Raw genomic sequence first — 24,166 nt, 5'->3', positions numbered from 1 at the left:
AATGTGCTGATACATCTCGTTCGTGAATGAAATGACTGAACTGGCACACATGTCGTTCGTGCACGAGTTGAATGATACATCTCGTTCGTGAATGAAATGACTGAACTGATACACACCGAGTAAACCGGGTTAGTCTGCCATTTATCATGTCAATCTCGCAAAAATGCAAAGCGCAGTTATAGTTACTGTACTGTGCACATACGCTTGTTTTGATATTTAGCAATTCCACGTTTAATCCCCGATTTATGAATGTGAATATATAATATACAAACTGTCGGATCAAACAATTAAAATGCTAATAAGGCAAGAAAACCTTGTGCTTTGTTCATCTGAACAACTTAATTAGACTTTATATATTAAATGCGATTATACACACATTAATAAAGCCAGGTCAGTTTTTGTAACAAGTGAATACGTTCGTTGATTTAAGACATAACACATAATACACTCTATTTTGCCACCCGCTGGCTTATTTTGTGTAATACGAAGAATTGGTCACTGAACGAATCAGTGAACGATTCTGAACGAATCATTTTGGTGAACGAACTGAAAATGAACGAATCTCTAGAAAGAATCATAATTTCCACCACTACAACGCCTTTCGAATGTCTCCGCTTCACCGGCTTCCTCAAACTTCAACCTTTCAACAGCAACTCCAGCACGAGCATTCGGTAGGCGTTTTGTTCCACCAGCCGCCGCAACAGTGACTAGCCATTGAAGAGCAATATCATCCAAGGTAAGGACATCAATCTTGCTACCTTACTGCTTCCTTCGCCTGCTGCCGACAGGAAAATGGTTGACTGTGGTTACGTGGAAGTACTTCTTAAAACACTAACAAGATCCCCACTTCTAAAGTAGCAAGATACACTGCTTTGCTTTTGCTGGGAATCGAACCTGGGTCTCCTGCGTGGGAAACAACAACTCTGCCACTCAACCACCAGTGAGTTGAGTGAAGCATTCAGCATTTGCAAACTCAGACAAGTGTAAGCACAGGTTCTTTTATACTTCTATTATTAGAACGTGATTGGACAATTGAAAAGGTAATAGGTGACGCTAACAATTGAGTCTTCGTGGCAGAACTTATGCTAAAGCTTCCATTTTTCCTGAAATAAATAACACAGTCCCTTCTAAATGTTCCTCTAGTGAGACGACTGTTTTCTGATCTTAAACTCAGAAACTCACTAAGAAGAGGTGGGGCCAGGTAATTGAGAATTTTATAAGCTAAACAACCATTTGAAAACTTAACCAAGTTTTCCCAACTCAACAGATTATATTTTAATAAAATCTTACAGTGATGAAAGTGACGTGGTTTCTTATCAAAAACTTTTAACGTTTGTTTATATAAAGTCTGTATTGGGAGCAAGGCGGAGTGTAGGGCAAAGCAGAAGACCCAAGGCAACACTGAAGACCATGAAGTGATCATATAGCTGGTCAGCCAGAATTCCTTTAAAGGGGGGGTGAAATGCTACTTCATGCATACTGAGTTTTTTACACTGTTAAAGAGTTGGATTCCCATGCTAAACATGGACAAAGTTTCAAAAATTAAGTTGTACGTTTGAAGGAGTATTTCTGTTCCAAAAATACTCCTTCCGGTTTGTCACAAGTTTCGGAAAGTTTTTTTCAAGTATGGCTCTGTGTGATGTTAGATGGAGCAGAATTTCCTTATATGGGTCCTAAGAGCACGTCTGCCGGAAGAGCGCGCTCCCGTATAGCAGAGCACTGAGAGCACAACAGACTTCACTGATCAGAGCGAGAGTGAAATGTCACAAAAGGAGTGTGTTTTTGGTTGCCAGGACAAGACAACCCTGCACAGATTACCAAAAGAGAAACAGCATTAAGGGACCAGTGGATGGAGTTTATTTTTACAGAGCATCAACAGAGTTGTGCAAGTGTTTGTGTTTGTTCCCTGCATTTCGAAGATGCTTGTTTTACAAACAAGGCCCAGTTTGACGCCGGATTTGCGTTTAGTTTATTTCTTAAGGATAATGCAGTCCCAACGAAAAAGGGTCACATGCGGTGAGTAAAACTGTTTCAAATATCTCTGTGTTGTTAACTTAGCTATCGGCGAGTAAGCACATCAAGTAAACAACATGCGATGTTGTCATCAAACTGCACTTTCCACATGTACAGCTAAAAAAAAAAAAGACGACAAAGTGGAACTTGGTCATTTTCCAAAACCACTAAGCAAATATATACAGTTTCAGTACATACTACATAGAGACGTCGTTGCTGATGCTGCTCTTGTTAAATTTCAGCCTCTGGATCTGATTCTGGATCATAAATATACGCTGAATCTGACTGTTAGCCATGGTTTGTTTTGGATGATGTTTTTCCTCACGGTAATGTCACAGTTTCCACATGCTCTCAACGCAAAACCCTACTCGCGCTCGTGATTCTTTAGCTCCGCCCACACGTCACGCCTCCAGACGGTCGTGTTTTTCCGGGAAAAATCGGTACAGACTATCTTTCTCTTATGAATATAATAAAACTAAAGACTTTTTGGAGTTATGAAAGATGCAGTACTACTCTATAGGTACTCAAGATTAACAGGATATTGAGTGAAAACGAGCATTTCACCCCCCCTTTAAGCACAATCTTTCCTCTGTAAACAGCAAACTGTGGCAGTTCGGTTGCCTTCCACCTGTCAACATCTTCCAGATTTCTAGGTTTCCAGGCAAAACAGCTGGGAATGACCTTTCGAAGTGACAGCAGTCTTTGGGTCACATTGCTTATTTGCCCAGCAGACATTCTCACTTTCCTGTCTCCTCTTACCCACACTGTTATTCGTTTTTTCATTACTCCCAGGCAAGCTTGGTGCATGTAATCAATTGGGAATTGTTGTACCATGTCTAATGAGAGGCTCAAAAAGGGGGACACAGGAGTGTCCTCATTTTCTTGATGTCTAATCATTTCAGAGTGAAATGAGTCGTTGCTTCGTAAAGTGAGGTCATCAACCCCTGGGTAGGTCATGCATCCAACCACCACTGTGCCCTTCTGTGTGCATTTATCACACCTATAGTACACAGAATACTGTTTGATCTTTTTTACCATGGCTCTTGCGGGTGCATCCCACACAACACATCTGATTTTCATTAATTTTCTATCCAAAATATTGTCCAGAAGTTTCCTGAATGTCCTTTATAGCTTCTTCAGTAGAATCCAAATTTGTTGGTTTGGTGGGACCGAGTGTCAGTGTGACAGGAAAGACACTGATGGGTGGCAGGTGAATGGCACAGAGGATGGCCCAAAGATAGGTTTTGCTGCTTAAATGATAGCTCCAATATGCTAACTCCTCTCTTTTGGATAGCGCTGTAGCTGCTCAAGAAGGATCTCTCTTAAATTGAAATGGACACACTCCATTCCTGATTTTGCCACTGATTTAAAGAGTCTTGGAGTTTTCAGCAATGTCCTTGCTGTTGATGGAAACTCCAGATGTCCATTTTTAAAGTCCTTTCAGGAGATCATCTAGGGCACTGTGCTTGATGAGGTGTTTTGTTGCCCATTCTTGTAAAAATGTTGAGAGTGAAGTTTGGGACACTTCATCCTCAGTTTCTGAATTGCAGTTTTCCTCACTGGACATATCAGTCCAAAACTGCAGTTCTCCCCACTGACCCCAATTTCTACACTTTCAGTAACACTTGAGATGTCTTCAGTGTAATTGTCTTCATTAATTCTTTCTTGAAGTGTTGAACTGGATGAACTGATGACTCCTCTCCAATACACCTTTCATGCAGTGATCTCTGTTCATATTTCCACTGCCGTGTGTAGCGTTGCCTCTTGGTTTTTGAATCTATTCTAAATCCAAATTATTGGACTTGTTGAAAATGTGGTACTGGCATATTTTGCAATATATTTTTATAGCTATTAGCAGCTAGTTTTTTTTACATCAAAAATTGATTTCTTTCTAGTTGAAATTTAAATTTCCCATATCAGAAATAAAATTCTTACTAGTAACAACTTTTATTTTTGGTATCAGTAATCACGTGGTTACTAGTGTAAATGTTTTAACTACATATCAAGAATTTAATTGCTACTGGTAGAAATGTTCATTTCTGATATCAATAATAATATCAAAAATATCATAAAACCGGTTGTTGCTATTAAGAAAGCCATTTTTATATAAAAAAGTGTGTGTGTAGTACTGTTAATTATGTATATATAAATCAGTGGTTCTCGAACTTTTTTGGTCATTCCCCACTTGTTGTTCAGAAGTATTTTTGAAACAATTCTTTGAGGGAAGAGATGTGCTGCTTAATACACAGGATAACTGTGGTGGCTCCAGAATCAGTGTTTTCAGCAACTTCACTCTATGTTTTGCTGATCGAGGCGCCTGCCCCATTCCTCAAGCTTTCGGCTGAATGCATTGATCTTATCTGCCAGGTGAGGTATGTGCTTGTCTTTGCCTTGAAGCAGAAGATTTAATTCATTCAGCTTGCCAAACATATCGCTGAGGTAGGCCAGTTTAAACAGAAATTCTTCATCAATGCACTTGCTTGCAGCCTCATACATGCGCTCCTCCTCCAAGAACATCTGAATCTCTGCCCTGAGCTCAAAGACACACGACAGCACTTTGCCGCGGGACAGCCACCTTGCTTCACTGTCGAGCATTCAGGGGTTGGGTTTTGATAAAATTTACCACGCTCACTACTTCTGTCAAAACCTCATTTAATTCAGGGCTGAGCTGCCTTGACGCGAGCGCTTCCCTGTGAATGACGCAGTGCGTCCAGTGCGCATCTGATGCAACCCTCTTTATTAGTGCCTGCAGCCTGTTTCTTGACCCTGCCATGGTCTGTGCGCCATCAGAGCAAAAGCCCACACAGTTTTCCCATTTAAGGCCGTGTTCTTTGAGGTAACTGTCCATGATCTTAAACAGCTCATCAGCTGTGGCTCTATTTTTTATGTATTTGCAAAACAGCAAATCCTCGCACAGTGACTCGCCATTCACAAAGCGGACGTACGAGATGAACAAGCAGTCTTTATTGCTCTCAGTAGCTTCGCCCACTTGTAATGCAAAACGACTTTTACTTTTTCTATGAGTTGTTCCTCAAGATCACTTGAAATGTTGCATATACGTCTTGCAACTGTGTCGTTTGACAGGGGAATGGCTTTTGATTTTGCTGCGCTTGTCTCGTCGAGCATAATTGACACCATGTCTAGCGCAGCGGGGAGAATGAGCTGCTCTGCAATTGTGTGTGGTTTTTTGGATTGTGCAGTTCTGTATGCCACTCTATATGACGCCATCTGTGCTTTACTGTTTACTGAGGCAGCTTTTACCATGCGAGTCTCCTGTTGACGGTTTTCTTCAAGTTTTCTTTGAAAGAAATCAAGTGGCTTATTGACGTGACTGGGGTGTGTGGTCTCTAGGTGTCGTCTTAATTTGTTGGGTCTCAAACTATCTGCTGCTAGCAGTTTAAGACACAGAACACACATCGGTCTCTCCTCTGCCCCCACCACCGCTGCCGTGAATCCAAGAGCAAGATACCATCATCATATTTTCTTTTCGGTTGGCTTTTTGGTTGATTAGATCCGTCTGGCTTGTGTCTCTCTGCTGGCGCTGGCTCGACAGCCTTTGAGGTCCGTGTCACAAATTTATCCATGTTTTGTTATTGTTTTTTTCAAGGCGACTGTTTTTTTTAGAACATTCCCTCTTAATGTTTCCATGGCGACGCGTCATACCGCAGCCACAATAACAGATCGCCTTAATTTCCTTTTTACTTTTTTTATTTCAAAATATTCACAAACTTGCTTACCATGTCATCAACTATCTGATATTTCGGTTCTCAAAAATTTGTAAGTGAGTGTGTTTGGTCGTTTAAAAACCTTTATAAATAATCTTGATATATAACGTGAGATGGGCGCCGCAATGTTTCTTTGCGACGCAGTTCAGAGAATCCTGTCTGCCATCAGTTTCTCCCGAAATACATGCAAGAAAGTGGCCGGTGGACTCCGAGAAGAATAGAGTAAACTTTATAGTTACTTCCACTGTTTGTCTGATGTGAATAACACACGTCGGCAAATTATATTTGAATAGATTGTTATTGCTGCTTCCACAGACATCAGTGTGTATTACAAACTCCAAATGTATTGTTTCACTAGTGCTTATGTGTATTAAAATGGCTGAAACCTAAAATAAACATTATGAGGTTGAAAACACTGCATAGTTGTGATATATGACAGCGCTGAGCGCGTCCGTCTCTGGCTCAGTGCCAACCAACGCGCAAAAGCACAATTTTAATCTGCCCTGAAGCATTTCCGGTGGTGCCATATTTTTATCTCAGGTTTATCAAAACCTTTTACACAGAACATTAAATGTTTGCCTGAATAGTCTGATTGCGTGTTGTGGCTGCTTGCATGTACACGAGAGATGCGATAGAAGCCTATCACAGTGTGGATGCTTACTAATAATTTCTTAGCAAAAAGGTGTAGAACGTCTGTTTGTAAAATGTGAATGACATCTGTCTTGTGTTTGATATATTGTGTAGGATTGTGTAGGATATATTGGTTTATGTTAAGTTGTCTCAAACAATGTCAAATTTGCATTTAAAAAATGTCACAATAGAGTGACAGTGGTCATAAACGTGCATAAAATCTTCTTCATATTCATGACATGACCAATTCCAAACCACATAATTCTTAATAACTACTATTCATTTTGTATTTAATAGTTTATAAGTGATATATATATAATTGTTAAACAAGGCTGGAAATGAAAAACGCCTTATATTCAGTTGTGCATAATTATTAGTGACATTTTCTTTTACAGATAAAATAACCCAAAAAGAGATGTTAGGATACCAAAAAAAATGACCCCCTCTTAATAAAAATCACAAACTGAAGTTAGGAAAATACATGAAGACTTACTTTTACAGGCTTTATAGACGGACCGATTGAGAGTGACTCTTAAGCACTGTTTCTAACATTGATAAAAAATCATATTTTCATGATTTCTGAAGATCATGTGACACCTGAAGACTGGAGAGGTATGAAGAGTAATGATGCTGAAAATACAGCTGCACATCAAAGGAATATATTTAAAAGTATAGTGAAATAGAAAACAATCATTTTAAATAGTAATAATACTTGACAAGTATTCACTCAAATCAAACTGTCTGGACAGGGTTGAGTCTAGTTATTAGGACCCCCCAAACACACACACACACACACACACCTATATATGACGCTATTCGGTCTTTTCCCGGTAGATAAGCATGTGGCCCAGATGGATTTGGGATAGAATTTTACAAGACGCACACTGACGTTATTGCCCCCCTCCTGCTTCGGATGGTCAATTGCTCAGTGAAAAGGGTAGCTACTGTACTAGATTCCTTATTGGTTTGTAAGGGGTAGTCTCGTCAATGTGCGCGTGACGTGGTTGTGCGCGTGCAGATCGCTGACTGGAGTCTGTCAGATCGGTTCCAGATTACTTTCGGTTTCGTTTCCTCTGCCGCTGTTTCAAGGAGTGGTAAATGTGCGTGCCTGAACGTAAGTTAATTTATCCTTCTTTATCTGTCATATTGCAACAATGTTACCACAGCATATCTGATTACTGTCATCAGTGCATACTGTAGTTAAATTTATACAGAATATGGAGAAGTTATGCATGCGTTATTTACACGCAAATGTTAAAATGTGGTATTTAAATTTAATCTACAGAGAAGATGTATACTGAGGTAAACGTTGTTACTGTGTTAAGGTCTACAGACGAATTCTGATATTTCATTTGTATATTTCAGACTAAACGACCTCTGTTCATTTAAGAACTGTATAATGCTGGATGATATAAAGTGACACATCTTGAAGATATAAACCACCGAACAACCATCTGTCTCCTGTCACACTTCTTGCTGGAGTTCAGCAGTGGACTAGCATTCTATAGAGAACAGACTTCTTTTACAGGTACTTTCCCTCATACTCTATACGATGCCCATATCTGTGTCCTATTAAAAAAGGACAGAGACGAAACTAATCGAAGCTTATCTCTGACCAAAACATTATAGCTAAAGTCCTGTCTAACCGGTTAAACAAATATATTGGCACTTTAATTCACCCTGATCAATCAGGTTTCATCACCGACAGATTTTCCTTCTCAAACATGAGGTGTTTGCTTAATTTAATATACTGAACTACATTGCCCCACTGCGCTGTGATCTCTCTTGATGCCCAGCAGGCCTTTGACCAGGTGGAGTGGAAATACATGTACGCTGCCCTTGACAAATTTGAGTTTGGGTGGAAATTTATGCTTATATTAAAAATGCTGTATGCTGGTCCCCAATCTTCTATTCTAACAAACACACGAAAGATCTCCAGCTCTCTCCAATGCTTTTTGCTTTAGCTCTTGAGCTGCTGGCCATAGCCATTAGAGCCAACCCACAAATCTCCGGTATAGGGCGAGGCACATCTGAGTGCACCATCAAGTCTGTACGCAGATGATATAATTCTGACCCTTTCAGATCTCAAAACATCCCTTTCACCCCTTCTTAATCTGATAGATGGCTTTGGACGATTCTCTGGATTTACTATAAACTGGGAGAAATCTGTTTTTATGCCTCTATCTAACGGTCTTGTTTTCTTCATAATCTCCAATGACCACTTTTCCTACCTGTGCATTAACATCCCCAGAAATCCCAAACTTCTCTTTAAACTTAATTATATGGATCTGATTGGTAGGATTAAGTGTATGATAGATAAATGGAAACTTCTCCCCCTCTCATTTGATTGGCCATGTCAACATTGTTAAAATGGTGGTGCTCCCAAAATTGACTTATTTCAGAATGTGCTCATCTTCCTCACTTCTTCCTTTTTCAAGATGTTAGAGTCTATTATCATGCCCTTCGTTTGGGCCTCCAAGCCCGGCCGTATTTCAAAGGCACACTTACAGAATCCCATGGAGGAGGGTGGTTTAGGCTTGCCTGTCTTTCGGCATTACTACTGGGCCTGTAATGCCAGAGCATGGGTTTTCTGGAATCAGTCCACGGCTGGGGGTCAGAGATGAGCGGACCCAGCCCTAGATGGCCTGAGATTGAGTTTAGTAATGCTGTGTTACTTACTGGTGCCTCCTTGTCAGCCATTCTATTCTCAAAACCTGATAATAAAATTAAATCTCTATGCAATCATTTCTTACTCTGCAACTCGATTAAAATTTTAAAGCAAATCAAGGCAATGCTGAACCTGTCAGGAAAGTCAGTTCATGCCCCCATATGTCAGAACCCCTGTTTCAAGCCTGGTTTGATTGATGTTTTTATGCAATGGTCAAATAAAGGTTTAACTACTATCAGGGATCTCTACATTGATAATCACTTTGCTTCTTTTGCTCAAAGTTCAAACTCCCAACTAATCAATTTTTTCGTTATCTACAAATTAGGAATTTTGTATAATATACTTCTTCTCTTCTAGATGCGACCTCCATGCAACATGACTTTTTTGATATTATGACCAGCCCTCCCACCACCAAACATTTGATTTCTCAGTTTGTTAATCTCCTTGTTTCATAGAATACATCAGGAAGGAAAGACCACAAACTATTTTTTAATATATATCCTTATTGAGTCTTTTCCACTCCCCTCAGGCTCAGGCCTCCTTGACTCAATCTGTGTGAGTGAACGTTTATGGGACCTCTGTTCAGTGAATGGACATGTTCAGTAGGTGGACAAGCTAAATGGGCATTACCGGCATGTGTACCGCCACGGTTAACTGTAATTCAGTCGCGTGTTAAAATCATTTGCGAAACTACCGCCAGGTGGTGCAAAGGGACAGATTGCGAAATTAATGTAATTGTAAAATGGAAAAAAGTTCATTTAGGCTATTTAACATGCACTGTGACATTTTATCCGTTTTAATTCATAAACTCCTTGAGATTTAAAAGTTAGTTTAATAGTATTTAAACTCAAGTAAAAAAATTGGTTTTAACTGCTTAAATTATTTCTTTACTTATTACTTTATTTCTTTAAATACGTGTTTATTCTTTAAGAAAATAAGGGAAAAAATAAGGGACGATCCAAATATTTGTTTTGCATCACCTATTTATGTAGGCTACAATTATAAAAAAATAAATAAATGTCATGGCGACAGGACATGGCGTCTCCGTTCCCTCCTTCAGGGAACGAGGGTTACCATACGTAACCGAGACGTTCCCTTTCAGTTGGTCACTCTCGACGCCACGTCGAGGACCGACGAATATGGGATCCCTATCAAAGCGCCATGGGTGCTGCCCCTTCCAGTGTCCTGTGCAAGCCACCTGCGCCCCTATTAGGTGTAGGCCGGGGCTCAGAACAAGTAGCTCCACTCACCATTGTCAAAGCACTACCTCACTGGGTGAGATTGGATAACACTGGGAAAACGTACCCGGTCCGCTTGGAGCTGCGGAAGCCCCATCCTTCCCGAAGGAGGTCTCGGAAGCAAATACACATATAGCATCCGTTTAGGAGTATACAGAGAAATTTGAGGTGATTAAAACCCTCTTGGGAAGGCAGAAGTCTGCCGGGGAAACACAGGCTCTAAGGCTATACCGTGGACTATACACATACGAGTACCGCTTAGGTCTCAATATGGAACCCAGCCTTCCATGGTTCTCACGGATTCATCATGAAGGTCTGGCACCGGACGTTCCGCTGCGTCCAGCTGCCTAGGGTGATGGAGGATCTAAACAGGGTCTAAAGTACGGACACTCTGGAGCAGTTTTAGCAAGCCGACACTAACCGGGGCCTCTCAGTGCCACTACCCGTTTGAGGTGAGAACACAGGAGGATACCGGCTCTACACGAAGGCTATAGAACCTAGCAAACGTGTTAGGGGTCGCCCAGCCCGCAGCTCTACAAATATCTGTCAGCGAGGCGCCACGAGCCAGTGCCCAGGAGGATGCAACACTTCTAGTTGACTGAGCTCGAAACCTGAACGGGCAGGGCACACCCTGAGCCTGATAAACCAGGGTTATGGCATCCACAATCCAGTGATGACGAGGTCATGCTTACCCAAAGACTTCCAATTCACGAGGTCATGGTACGCAGCAATAGCGGCAACCTGGACTTTGAGGGTGGAGGGAGACAGCCTTAGCTCCAACCCTTGCTGCAGAAAGGATAGCACGACCGCAATCAGGCATCTTCGGGGGTCTTCTCGGTGAGAAGAACACCACTCAATCAACAGGTTCCACTTCAAGGCATAGGCGTGTCTCGTAGACGGTGCTCTTGCCGAAGTGATGGTGTTCAATACCTCTTGGGGTAGGTCACCTAGAACCTCCGCGTCCCGTCCAGGGACCAAACATGAAGTTTCCAAAGGGTCTGGACACGGGTGCCAAATGGTGCCCCGTCTCTGAGTCAGTAAATCCCTCCTCAGAGGAACCGGCCAAGGAGGGGCTGTCGAGAGGAGCACTAGTTCGCGGAACCAGGTCCGAGTAGGCCAATATGGCGCTACTAGCAAGACTTGCTCCTCATCCTCCCGGACTATGCACAGTGTCTGTGCAAGAAGGCTCACTGGGGGAAACGTATACTTGCGTAGGTCCCGCGGCCAGCTGTGTGCCAGTGTGTCCGAGCCGAGAGTACCCTCGGTCAGGGAGTAGAACAACTGGCAGTGAGAGGTCTCTGGAGAAGCAAACAGGTCTACCTGAGTGGCTCCAAACCATCTCCAAATCAGCTGGACCATCAGGGGATGGAGTCGCCATTCTCCCGGGAGCATTGCTTAAGACAGCTCGTCGGCTGTATCATTGAGCAGGACTGGAATGTGGACGGCACGACGTGACCTCAGAACGTTCTGACTCCAAAGGAGCAGGTGGCAAGCGAGTTGCGACATGCGACGGGAGCGCAGACCACCTTGTCAGTTGATGTACGCAACGGTCGCAGTGTTGTCCGTTCGGACCAGCACATGCTTGCCTCGTAAGAGACCTTTGACGGTTCAAGGCAAGGTGTACTGCTAGCAACTCTAGGCAATTGATGTGCCACTGCAGCTGTGGGCCTGTCCAAACCCCTGAGACTGCATGCCCATTGTACGTGGCCCCCCAGCCGGTGGTGGAGGCATCCATGTAAACCACAGCATGCCTGGAGATCTGCTCTAGGGGCACCCCTGCCCGGAGAAACGCAAGATCTGACCACGGGGTGAGGGTTTGGCGACAGGCCGGTGTAACTTGGACCCGGTGACTGCCACGCTTCCACGCCCACCTCGGGACTCGGCCATAAAGCATGTGCTGGAGCAGTCTCATATGTAATAGGCCGAGTGGTGTAAGTGCCGCCGCGGCCGCCATATGCCCCAGGAGCCTCTGAAATTCAATTCAATTCAATTCAAGTTTATTTGTATAGCGCTTTTTACAAAACAAATCGTTACAAAGCAACTTTACAGAAAATTATGTTTCTACAATATTTAGTAGTAGCTAGTAGTTTGTGCACATTTGACAGGATTTTAGAAAAAATAAAAATAATAATAATAATAATACAAGACGTAGTCAGCTAGACGATGAACTATCAATATTATTAATTAAGTTAATTATATGATTCAGTCACACATTTAGCAATAATTGTTAGTTCTGTTTGTTGATTCAGGGTTAGCATCATCTGAGGTCCTCTGAGGGTCAGCATCATCTCTTCTCAGGTGTTCTGGATCCAGACTGGAGCTTGTGTAAATCCTAGTTACCGCGGGATGTAAATCCCGTGGCGAAACATAGAAACAAAATACAGACATCATTAGCATAGCTGCTGATCCAACAAAGTAAAATTAGTTTAACCCAAGCTAATGAATAAAAAAGCACCTTTGATCAGATGCAACTACACTCACAATTTAAAAGATACATTATTCGAATGCTTGGCGAAAGAGATGTGTTTTTAATCTAGATTTAAACAGAGAGAGTGTGTCTGAACCCCGAACATTATCAGGAAGGCTATTCCAGAGTTTGGGAGCCAAATGCGAGAAAGCTCTACCTCCTTTAGAGGACTTCGCTATCCTAGGAACGACCAAAAGTCCAGCGTTTTGTGACCTTAGGGTGCGTGATGGGTTGTAACGTGGTAGAAGGCTAGTTAGGTACGCTTGAGCTAAACCATTTAGGGCCTTATAGGTAAGTAATGATAATTTGTAACTGATACGGAACTTAATAGGTAGCCAGTGCAGAGACTGTAAAATTGGGGTAATATGATCATATTTTCTTGACCTCGTAAGGACTCTAGCTGCTGCATTTTGGACTACCTGTAGCTTGTTTATTGACGAAGCAGGACAACCACCTAGAAGTGCATTACAATAGTCCAGTCTAGAGGTCATGAATGCATGAACTAGCTTTTCTGCATCAGAAACAGATAACATGTTTCGTAGCTTGGCAATGTTTCTAAGATGGAAGAATGCACTTTTTGTAACATTGGAAATATGATTTTCAAAAGACAAATTGCTGTCTAATATAACACCCAGATTTCTGACTGTAGAGGAAGTAACAGTACATCCGTCTAGTTGCAGATTGTAACCTACAAGATTCTGTGTAGTGTTTTTTGGTCCAATAATTAGTATCTCTGTCTTATCCGAATTTAATTGGAGAAAATTATTTGTCATCCAATCTTTTACATTTTTAACACACTCTGTTAGCTTAGATAATTGGGAAGTTTCATCTGGTCTCGTTGAGATATATAGCTGAGTATCATCAGCATAACAGTGGAAGCTAATTCCGTATTTTCCAATAATATTACCAAGGGGCAACATGTATATTGAAAATAGAAGGGGACCTAGGACGGATCCTTGTGGCACTCCATATTTTACTGATGATAAATGAGATGACTCCCCATTTAAGTAAACAAAATGGTAGCGATCGGACAGGTAGGATCTAAACCATCTTAGAGCCTGCCCTTGAATACCTGTATAGTTTTGTAATCGATCTATGAGTATGTCATGATCTATGGTGTCGAACGCAGCACTAAGATCAAGTAAGACTAGAAATGAGATGCAGCCTTGGTCTGACGCCAGGAGCAGGTCATTTGTAATTTTAACAAGTGCAGTTTCTGTGCTATGGTGGGGCCTAAAACCTGACTGAAATTCTTCATACAGATCATTTTTATGTAGGAAGGTGCTCAATTGAGCAGACACAACTTTTTCTAAAATTTTAGACATAAATGGAAGATTTGAAATAGGCCTATAATTTGCCAGTACACTAGGATCTAGTTTTGGTTTCTTAATAAGAGGCTTGATAACCGCCAGCTTAAATGGTTTTGGGACGTGTCCTAAAGATAACGACGAGTTTATTATATTGAGAAGCGGTTCTTCGGCTACAGGTAACAACTCTTTCAGTAATTTAGTGGGTACAGGATCTAATAAACATGTTGTTGGTTTAGATACAGTGATAAGTTTATTTAGCTCTTCCTGTCCTATGGTTGTAAAGCACTGCAGTTTATCTTTGGGTGCGATGGATGAGACTGAAGTGTTAGACGCTGTAGAATCGACATTCGCTATTGTATTTCTAATGTTATCTATTTTATCAGTGAAGAAATTCATAAAGTCATTACTATTTAACGTTGGTGGAATATTTGAATCAGGTGGCGTCTGGTAATTTGTTAACTTAGCCACTGTGCTAAATAAAAACCTTGGATTGTTTTGGTTATTTTCAATGAGTTTGTGTATATGCTCTGCCCTAGCAGTTTTTAGAGCCTGTCTATAGCTGGACATACTGTTTTTCAATGCAATCCTAAAAACTTCTAAGTTAGTTTTTCTCCATTTGCGTTCAAGACTACGAGTTACTTTCTTGAGAGAGTGAGTATTACTGTTATACCATGGTACAGTACGTTTTTCTCTAACTTTTTTCAATTTGATTGGGGCAACAGCTTCTAATGTATTAGAGAAAATAGTGCCCATGTTGTCAGTAATTTCGTCTAATTCATGTGTATTTTTGGGTACAAATAGCAGTTGAGATAGATCAGGCAGGTTATTTGCGAATCTTTCTTTGGTGGCTGGAACAATAGTTCTGCCCAGACGGTATCGCTGCGACATATAGTTAATATCAGTTATACGCAGCATGCACGATACAAGGAAATGGTCTGTAATATCATCACTTTGAGGTACAATATCTATAGCAGTAAGATCGATTCCATGTGATATAATTAAATCTAGTGTATGATTAAAACGATGAGTGGGCCCGGTGACATTTTGCTTGACTCCAAATGAGTTTATTAGGTCAGTAAACGCAAGTCCTAATGTATCATTTGCATTATCAACGTGAATATTAAAATCTCTGGAGCACCACATCCCTGTGCTCGCACAACTGATCCCGAGACTGTGCTAGTATCAGCCAATCGTCCAAGTAGTTGAGTATGCGAACACCTTGCTCTCTGAGGGGAACGAGAGCTGCCTCCTTGATCTTCGTAAAGACACGGGGAGACAGGGACAGCCCGAAGGGCAGGACCTTGTACTGATATGCCAGTCCTTCGAATGCAAACCGCAGAAAAGGTCTGTGGCACGGAAGGATGGACACATGAAAGTACGCATCCTTCAGGTTGATCGCTGCAAACCAATCTTGGGGACGGACGCACCCGAAAATGCGTTTCTGTGTCAACATTTTGAACGGTAGCCGATGGAGAGCCCGATTCAAAACTCGCAGATCCAAGATCGGCCGTAACCCACCGCCTTTCTTGGGTACAATTAAGTAGGGGCTGTAAAACCCTGTCCTCATATCGGCTGGAGGGCCGGCTCTATCGCGTCCTTCGCCAGTAGGACTGCGATCTCTTTCCGCAAGACAGGGGTATCGGACGCTTTCACTGCAGTGAAGCGGATACCGCAGAACTTGAGGGGACGCCGGGCGAACTGAATCGCATAGCCGAGGCTGATGGTCCGCAGAAGCCAGCGAGACGGGCTGGGTAGTGCTGACCAGGCGCTTAAGAACTGTACAAGCGGGACCAGCGGAACCATAGCTGTACCTGCAGTGGGGCAGCGGGGTGGAACACCGGGACCCAACTCGGGCTTTGTGAGCAGGCCGGAGTGTGGTGTGGGGTGCAGGGCTCACCTGGTTCCACAGGTTGGCAGAGGGTGCGTGAGTAGGGCCTTTGCTGACGCTCTAGAATCGCCCGCTGCTGCCATCTGGTGAAGGAGGAGGATGAGTGGGGTCCGGAGCTTGGCCGACCGCAACTCTCCGTGCCCCCCTGTGACCCGGAGATAAGGGAAATTGCTCTTTTATCAAGTATTTGGGTACCGTCGGCCGCAAGGCCAACGGTGGGAAAAAATGAAACAAAAGATTCTCCACGGGGGAGGGAGTGGTGCGTTCACCATCTCCCGAAGAGCAGATCCCTCCATCTCTGGGTCGCCTGTCTCAGGGCCGCTTGCTCTTCCGTTTACCGCCAGGTTTGGCGGGGGCCTGGACAGGTGGGGCTGCCCGCCCACGCCCCGCTCCACAGCGCTGCTTTGCTGGAGGCTGCTGCTGATGCGGTGCGGGAGCGGGGGCAGACGCAGGGGGCCGCCCTCGGCGATGTGCAGGTTGGGGCACTGCGGCCGGCGGACGGGAGGAGGCAGCAGGTGCCCGCCGAGGCAGGATGTGTCGTATCACCTCAGTCTGCTTCCGGGCAGCCGAGAACTGCTGGGCGAAGCTCTCGTTCCTTTAGAACTTCTGGGTCATGACCACCCTCGTGCAGGTCCTTCAGTGCCTTAGCCTGGTGCACCTGCAGTAACGCCATAGCGTGTAAGGCGGAAGCAGCTTCCCCGCAAGCCGCATAGGCACTGCCGGTCAGACCAGACGAGTGCCTACAGGCCCGGGAAGGAAGCACCGGGTCTCCACGCCAGGAGAAGGCGGACTTAGGACACAATTGCATCGCTACCACCCGCTCCACCGACGGGATTCCCGAATACCCCTTCACTGCACCGCCATCGAGGGTGGTGAGGAAGGAGGAGCCCACCGGCCGGTTTCTGACAGTAAAAGGTGCCATCCACGACCTGGTGAGCTCGTCATGCACTTCCGGAAAGAAAGGCACTGGAGTGGGGTGCTGAGAACCAGCGCGCGCCACCCTGAGAAACCAATCATCCAGCCGCGAGGGCTCGGGACGCGGTGGAGGATTCCACTCGAGTGGTCCTCTCGGTGGCCCGGGAAAGCATAGCTGACATTTCAGGGTCTGACTCAGGCCTTGCCACCGTCCCAGAGGGTGGCAGCGCAGCCGAATCTTCATCCGACAGCTCTCCCTCCGATGCTGAGATCGACATCCGGTCGTTGGGAGGCCCACTGGATACCACTGGTACGCTCCTTGTAGAGGGCCCAGCGCATTCCGTGGGATGCTCCAAGAGGAGTGGTGACTCATCCACGAAAGCCACCTCAGCGTGCTTGACGCCCAGACACGTGAGGCAGCGATCGTGACCATCAACCGGTGCCAGGTAACGACCGCACCCAGAAACGCACGGGAGAGCTCTTTTAGAGAAGCTCTTTTAGAGAGAATTTGCTCTTTTAGGAAATGCTCTTTCAGTGCTGAGTCGCACAGGGGAGATGGCCGCTTGCCACACGACAGGTGATGGTGCAGCCTGAAGTGTGCAACCCACTCGATACTGGAACGACCGCCGCTGTAGCGCCGTCCCGCCAACACAGGAAGCTTCCCAGAGCGTGCTGAACTCGCAGTTCACCGTAGACACAGTTCAAGGTAAGCAGAACGATACTGTCGCTCGGATTTGAAGCGAAAAGCTGGTATGCATTGCACCTGCTGCCCTCTTATACTCATGCAGTGATCAGCGGCAGCTGGATGCAATAATTGCATGCCAATGTGCATTGGCTCATTTAGTTTACACTCAAAGTAGATTGGTCTATCGAAGCGATATCCCATATTCGTCAGTCCTCGATGTGGCGTCGAGAGTGACCGACTGAAAGGGAACTTAAAGTTGTGAACTAAAATATCATTTCAAACATACAGCATGTGAATAAATAAAATGCATACTTTTCATAACACTTCATTATTCATAAAATGCATAACGTTTCTGGTGTTTGGATATGTACTTCAATATGATGAGCTCCAAGTTTAAGAATAGCCCTAGACTGGTTCTCTCTCTCTCTCTGAGAGCATTAGCTCAGTGATATACGTCTTCCTTCAGTTAGAATGAATGTTTTCCTGCTTGCTAAATGTTGGGCTCATGATCAATAAGTTGTATTCGCCTCAATCTGATTTAGTAAAGTCAAACTGCAGACAGTGAAGCCTCGGAGACCCGCGTGCTGTGAGGCGGGAACAGAGGACTCCGCTTGGTCTTAAAGCCTTCTGCAAACATCCATGATCACAAATAACAATGATTTTCGTAAAATGATTATTAATTATTAATTGATGATTTGTTATGATCATTATGGTCTTAATAACATGGGCTGCGAGAAAATTATGAATACAAAGAGTAGTGCTGCTGAGTGCAGGCATGTTTCAGCCCAGTAACACACTGTTCCTCAGAGACAAAACACAGACCGAATTCTGTTCAGCTGGAGGGGGTTGGGTTGTTGGGGGTAGTTTTGTGTGGCTTGTGGGGGTCGAGATAAAGGTGTGAATCTCTTGCTCTTTCATATGGATAGGGTCTTAAACTTGCTGAACGGGTTTAGGACTGTTGTTTTGGCTATAGATTAAAAAAGATTCTGCCCCCACATAAGATTTTTCTAGCTCTAGTCGTTCATTTGTTATATTCAACTAATCAGAGGTTTATATTAAATTTACATAATCAAGTCATTATATATTCCGCGCTCAAGCACATTCATTAAGTTTGCCACAAAGCACATGCAGAAGTAGCCTAATAATTGTGAAAAATTAGACATTTTAATTATTTATTAATAAACAAATGTTTTCTTGTCAGCTGCAAGATGAAATTCACAGTGCTGGCTCTCTCCAACAGAGAAATGCAACATTCACTGATTGTTGAATGTTGAATATTAATGCGCCCTGTCATTAATGCGGATTAATAATTTTTTCACAAACACTTGAATATAAATATTAATTCACATTTTGCATATGTATTACGTAAAATATTTTTTTTACGTGCAATTACCCAAAATAAAACCAAACAAGATTTGTAATGAAGATAAAACAAATAAGAATAAATGCTGCACATCTACCATCAGTGCAGTGCAAATCTTGCATATATTTTACACACCTGAATTTAAATGCATCTGCATTTTTTTTTATTAAATTATATGAAATCAAGCAGGGCTGGGTGATAAATCGATTTTATCAATTAACTCGAATTTGTAATTTACATCAGTTTGTTTGAATGAAAATCTGTTTTCTTTTTAACATCCACTGACGCACCACGTTCTCCTGTAGTTCAGAGTGGCTCAACCCTCCCCCACGAGTCTGACAGAGACACGCCGCCGAACAAAGGATGAGCTGAGTGGTGTAATTCGTACTGGAGCGATAATTCATACAATTCATGCCAACAGCCCATTATATAACTGCATATTCTGCAATAATTCATGTTAAACATATTTAGCTATGGCTTGATCAGAAGGTTATAATGACTGCAAGAGTCGAGCGGCATGTTAAAGGCTAAGGAGTTTTGCCTGTTTGTTTTACTGATTATTTTCAGGTTAAAGCATGATTTAAACAGATACAGCACATTCACACGCAATCGCTTTAGCAATAATGCATTCAAACAAATGTAATCTCACAGTGCTACTACATTATCAGCATGCTATCTGATTTTAAAAATCTTGAAGAAATTCATCGATCTGTTTAGATAAATTAACTGACAAAAATGTAATGTTATTTTCCTCACAAACAAAATTTGCACTGCAGAAAGCAGATTTAATGCTTACAATGTTATTAGTTTGGCATGTGATAGGGAAAAAAGTACAGCATATCCGCTAAAAATCAACCTGCAGGCAATGCTCGTTGCTCGGCTCGCCAAGCCTGCCAGGTCTACACCGGACACGAGTGGCGTGATCCGACAAAAGACAACAGAACCCAGTGATGGATACACTGGACACGATCCCCATCAGTGAACTGATGCTCGTTCTGTTTATGACAAAATGTTCTGACACTGTGTTCAGATGATTTGACACTATAGTGTGATGTCATCCAATTTAGACACACTTTTAGCGCAGTGGGGCACAGATGACAACTCTCGCATCCGGTGTAGACACAGACAGTGACTGCTCTATTTACAAATAAGTCTATTAAAAAATATGTTGAGGACCAAAACATAACCTACAAATACATAAACCTGCGCTCGCTCTCATATACACAAAGGCACTGTCACGATCTAACGATCTAAGCCGGATGCTTTAAAACAATCACCCAAACACACAAATCACAAATTGGACATTTTCTGAAACAGGATCCATCTTAAATTGAACACTGTGATTAGCCACAGATTATTTCCATTAAAATAGGATTAAAATGAACGTGCAGTTTCTCTGTCTCTTGTGTGTTTAATAGATAAGATAAACTATGAATAACAGAAGCATGCTCATTTCCCAGATTTTATCATTTCAAATAATTATTTTCCAAAGATGTTTTTTTATTGATTCTGTAGTTTTTTTTTCATGCTGATGTAAGTTAAATAGTTAATTTTTTGTAAAATAAGCAGTCAGGACAATTGGATGGAAACATAACTACTGACACTTTAGTATATCTACTATCACATACTGTATACAGTAAAACCAACCGTCTGGATATTTAAGATCATTTAAAATCTAGCTGAAGGAGCTCAAGTGTGGGAAACTGTACTTTAAACATCAGTAATGTTTTCAGTTTTAAATATTTGCAAATAGCTCAACTGGCCAAGGCCATGTTTACACTTTACAGTGTTCAAAGATCATGTTCGGTTTGCAATAAATACTCCAGTGGTACTGACGAACAACAGTGAAGTCTAACCTCGCGTCTGGAGCAAGTTTCAGTGCTGTTGATTACTCTACACGGATCCGGCGTTTTGGAAGAGTGAAACCAATGTTTTTTGAAACCGGGTCCCAGAGTGGATATATTTGAAAACACTTTTCCTCTGGATTTTTGTTTGTATCCTTAGAGACATTTTGGATTACCCTTTTTGTTAAATAAACTACCTGCAATTGGATCTCTCCCTCTCCTTGTGTTTCTATGGTGCACGATCGTCACATAAAGAGTACAATATTTGCCTCTCAAATGTACTTGAGTAAAGTCATGAGTATTCCCCAAAAATAATACTAGAGTAAAGTAAAGATCCCTCAAAATTGTACTTAAGTACTGTACACAAGTAAATGTACTCCGTTACTGTCCGGCTCTGATAACACATGAAGTGTTCAGTCATTTATTTAATGAATTATGTCTAAACTGCTTCAGTAAGTCAGATGTGAGCAGAAAGTGTTTGATGTGTGTGTTGTTCCTCAGGTGATGGAGATTCATCAGTCTACAGTGATTCTGCTGCTGCTCTTGTGTGTGTCGTCCTACACTCATGCTCAATCATGGGCTCGTTATCAAAACTTCCTCAATCACCATCGGGGTCCTTTTGTGAATGTGGAGATGTGTACCAGTGAAATCAGACACAGGAAAATAACGGACTCTGCTGGTGAATGCAAACGTGTCAACAGCTTCATACGAGCCCCAGATGAACACATTACAGCAGTCTGTACCGGAGGAACTCGACTGTACTATAACCTGTTTAGAAGCGGCACGCCATTTGATGTGGTCACGTGTAGATTAAAAAGTGGGCAGACACACCCAAACTGTGAATATTATAGAGGGAGGTTGTCCATTCAATACATTGTGTTAGCGTGTGAACACGGCTTGCCTGTACATTATGAAAGCTAAAAGTAACGTACAGAGGACAGGCTGAATAGAGCCTCACAGACCTTCACAACAGTTCGCTAATCTTTTGAGCACTTCTCCTTTTCTGTCTTCCTTTGTTTTTCAAGTGCAAAAAAAAAATAAGTGAGTGAATCGTGAAGCCTAAATAAGTAAATATAATGTATAAGGTTAATGAGCAGTCATTCTTGACATGTGTTGTAAACATGAGCAACACTGTTTGAGAGTAAAGTCTATAATGAAGCACAGCTGTGAACATGAACACGTGTTTAAACATCGATTGCCTGTTGTGTTTTGAAAAGCTACCTTACAATCTCTAATTATATTCTGAAGAACAGCATACAAGTTCATCTTCAATGAAAGAAAATGTACCCGTCTTCATGAGACTCTGATAAGAATGAGTCTCTCATCACTCACCTAATTGAACATAATGTTAAAAATAACTTTAATTTCTTATATAAGTATATTCTGCACTTCTTCATGCATGTCTCTGTGTGTAATTGTAATGACATTTAAAGCCTTCTGTTAACACTTTTAAGCATGTTTAAAAACTGTTTAATGGGAGTAATGAATGAAAACAGACGAGGGAAGAAAGATGCAGATGTTTTTTTCCACATGCCTGTAATCCTCATTAAACCATCTCTACTACCATTAAACCTGTCTGCTTGATTGTCTGGCATCTCAACATCTCAATATTGTGCAGCATTGCTGTCGTAGCTGTCACTACACAACACTTTTGTGTCCAAGGATGTCTTAAAGGGTTATTTCACCCGAAAAGGAAAATTAGCCCATGATTTACTCAACCTCAAGCCATCCTGGGTGTATGTGACATTCTTCTCAGACGAATCAGAGTAATATTAAATAATGTCTAGGCTAATCCATTCTTTATAATGGGCAAAATTCATCCATTATAAAAGACATGGCTAATAGGGGGGCTAATAAAGACCTTCTGAAGGAACGTGATGCATGCATTTGTGTAATAAAAAGATCCATATTTACAACTTTATAAATCTTAATCTCTAGCTTCCACTAACTGTCGTACGCACGGTCACCAGAGAGTGGTGTCCAAAATGTGAGTATTAAGAAATCTGATGCAACATGAGCAGATCTACTCTAAAATCTAACACTTATCATTCACCTCACATTACACTTAAATCGTGACCGCTGTGATAGTTCTTGTTTAGCTGGCAGATGTGTGCACACAAATAACTCTTGAATTGTAAAGTGTGTCACATTCCTCTGGTCCATGAGAAAGGTGTATCTGGGAGACAGCGTTTTAGTGGGCAGAAATGTCTACTTACAGCTAAATAAAAAATTACTTTGTGTGTGTGTATGGTACTGATTATGACAGGAGTATATTTACACACAACAGACAGTGAGAAGGCAGACATGTAGGATAGATATAAATAATATAAATTGATCTAGAGAGCTGTGTAATGTGTAGTACATAATCGTAAGTACTTTAATGGAGGTGTAGTTTTAGGACTCAAATTTTCCATTGCCTCTTGGCGAAATGATTGCACGAAGGTGACTAAGTTGCACATTATCTCCTACATTCTCTTTACATTGAAACATCAAGGAGCCTTTCACCACACTTCAGCTTGAGGTCTAAGATTGGAAACTCAGTCAAAGTCATCATTGGCTTCTGCAACTGTAGAAGTACAGCCCAGTTGTTACAAATGTGCCAAAGGTTGGTACATAAACAAGTATAGTGTTTCTGAGAGTTTTCCATTACAGATTTTAATGTAAACTTTATTAGAAACAAAACGGCAAGTTTAAATCAGTTCATCCCAAGTATTATGTGTGACAAGTGAGTCATGGATTGAGACACACTTTGTTATTGTAATGATTGAACACAGGAAGGGATTGATCCAAAAACAGTGTATTTATTTGGGTAATCCAAAAATCGTAATCCAAGAACAGGCAAGAGGTCATAATATAAAATCAGTCCAGAAACAAGAAAAACAAGAAACTAGAAAACACAAGGGAATGCGAGAAAACCGGGTGACGGAAAACAAGGACTCCATTAACAGATTGAAACAGACCGGTTTCTATAAACAGATGTAAACGATGAAAGACAGCTGGGTGCAATTAACAGGTGTTCAATTAACCGTGATGAATGGGACAAAGGCTTGTGGGAAATGTAGTGCCTGCAGTGGGGTGACTATGGGGAATTGAGACCACTAGTGGAAACCCAGGGAAACACAGACCAGATGCTGTGACATTACCCCCCTCAAGGAGCAGCTACCTTATGCTCACCTGAACAAAATAACAAACCAAGGAACACAGATACCAAGAGGAAGGTGGACTGGTGGAGGATAAGGGGGAGGGACGGAGGGCCAGGTCCATAGAGGGAAAAGAAGTGAAAAAAAACAAGGAGACCAGGAGGGAGGTGGACCGGCGGAGGACCAGGGGGAGGGACGGAAGGAATGTAAAGTTCAGGGGCCCAGGGCAGGACCGACAGGGCAGGATTCCAGGGTGGAGCAGGTGGAACTGGAGCCCACC

General features: G+C 42.4%; 1 long non-coding RNA gene across 1 annotated transcript; it reads left to right on the top strand.

The window, feature by feature from the left end:
• The first annotated feature begins 7,335 nt into the window (after window positions 1-7,335).
• LOC113070342 (uncharacterized) lies at window positions 7,336-22,317 on the top strand. Its single transcript, XR_003279903.1, has 3 exons — window positions 7,336-7,482; window positions 7,734-7,896; window positions 21,248-22,317. It is a non-coding gene; the product is annotated as an uncharacterized LOC113070342 (long non-coding RNA).
• The last annotated feature ends 1,849 nt before the right edge of the window (window positions 22,318-24,166 follow it).

The sequence above is a fragment of the Carassius auratus genome, unplaced genomic scaffold (assembly GCF_003368295.1).
Source record: "Carassius auratus strain Wakin unplaced genomic scaffold, ASM336829v1 scaf_tig00003761, whole genome shotgun sequence".
Lineage (NCBI taxonomy): Eukaryota > Metazoa > Chordata > Actinopteri > Cypriniformes > Cyprinidae > Carassius > Carassius auratus.
This window is presented reverse-complemented; position numbering and strand designations above follow the sequence as displayed.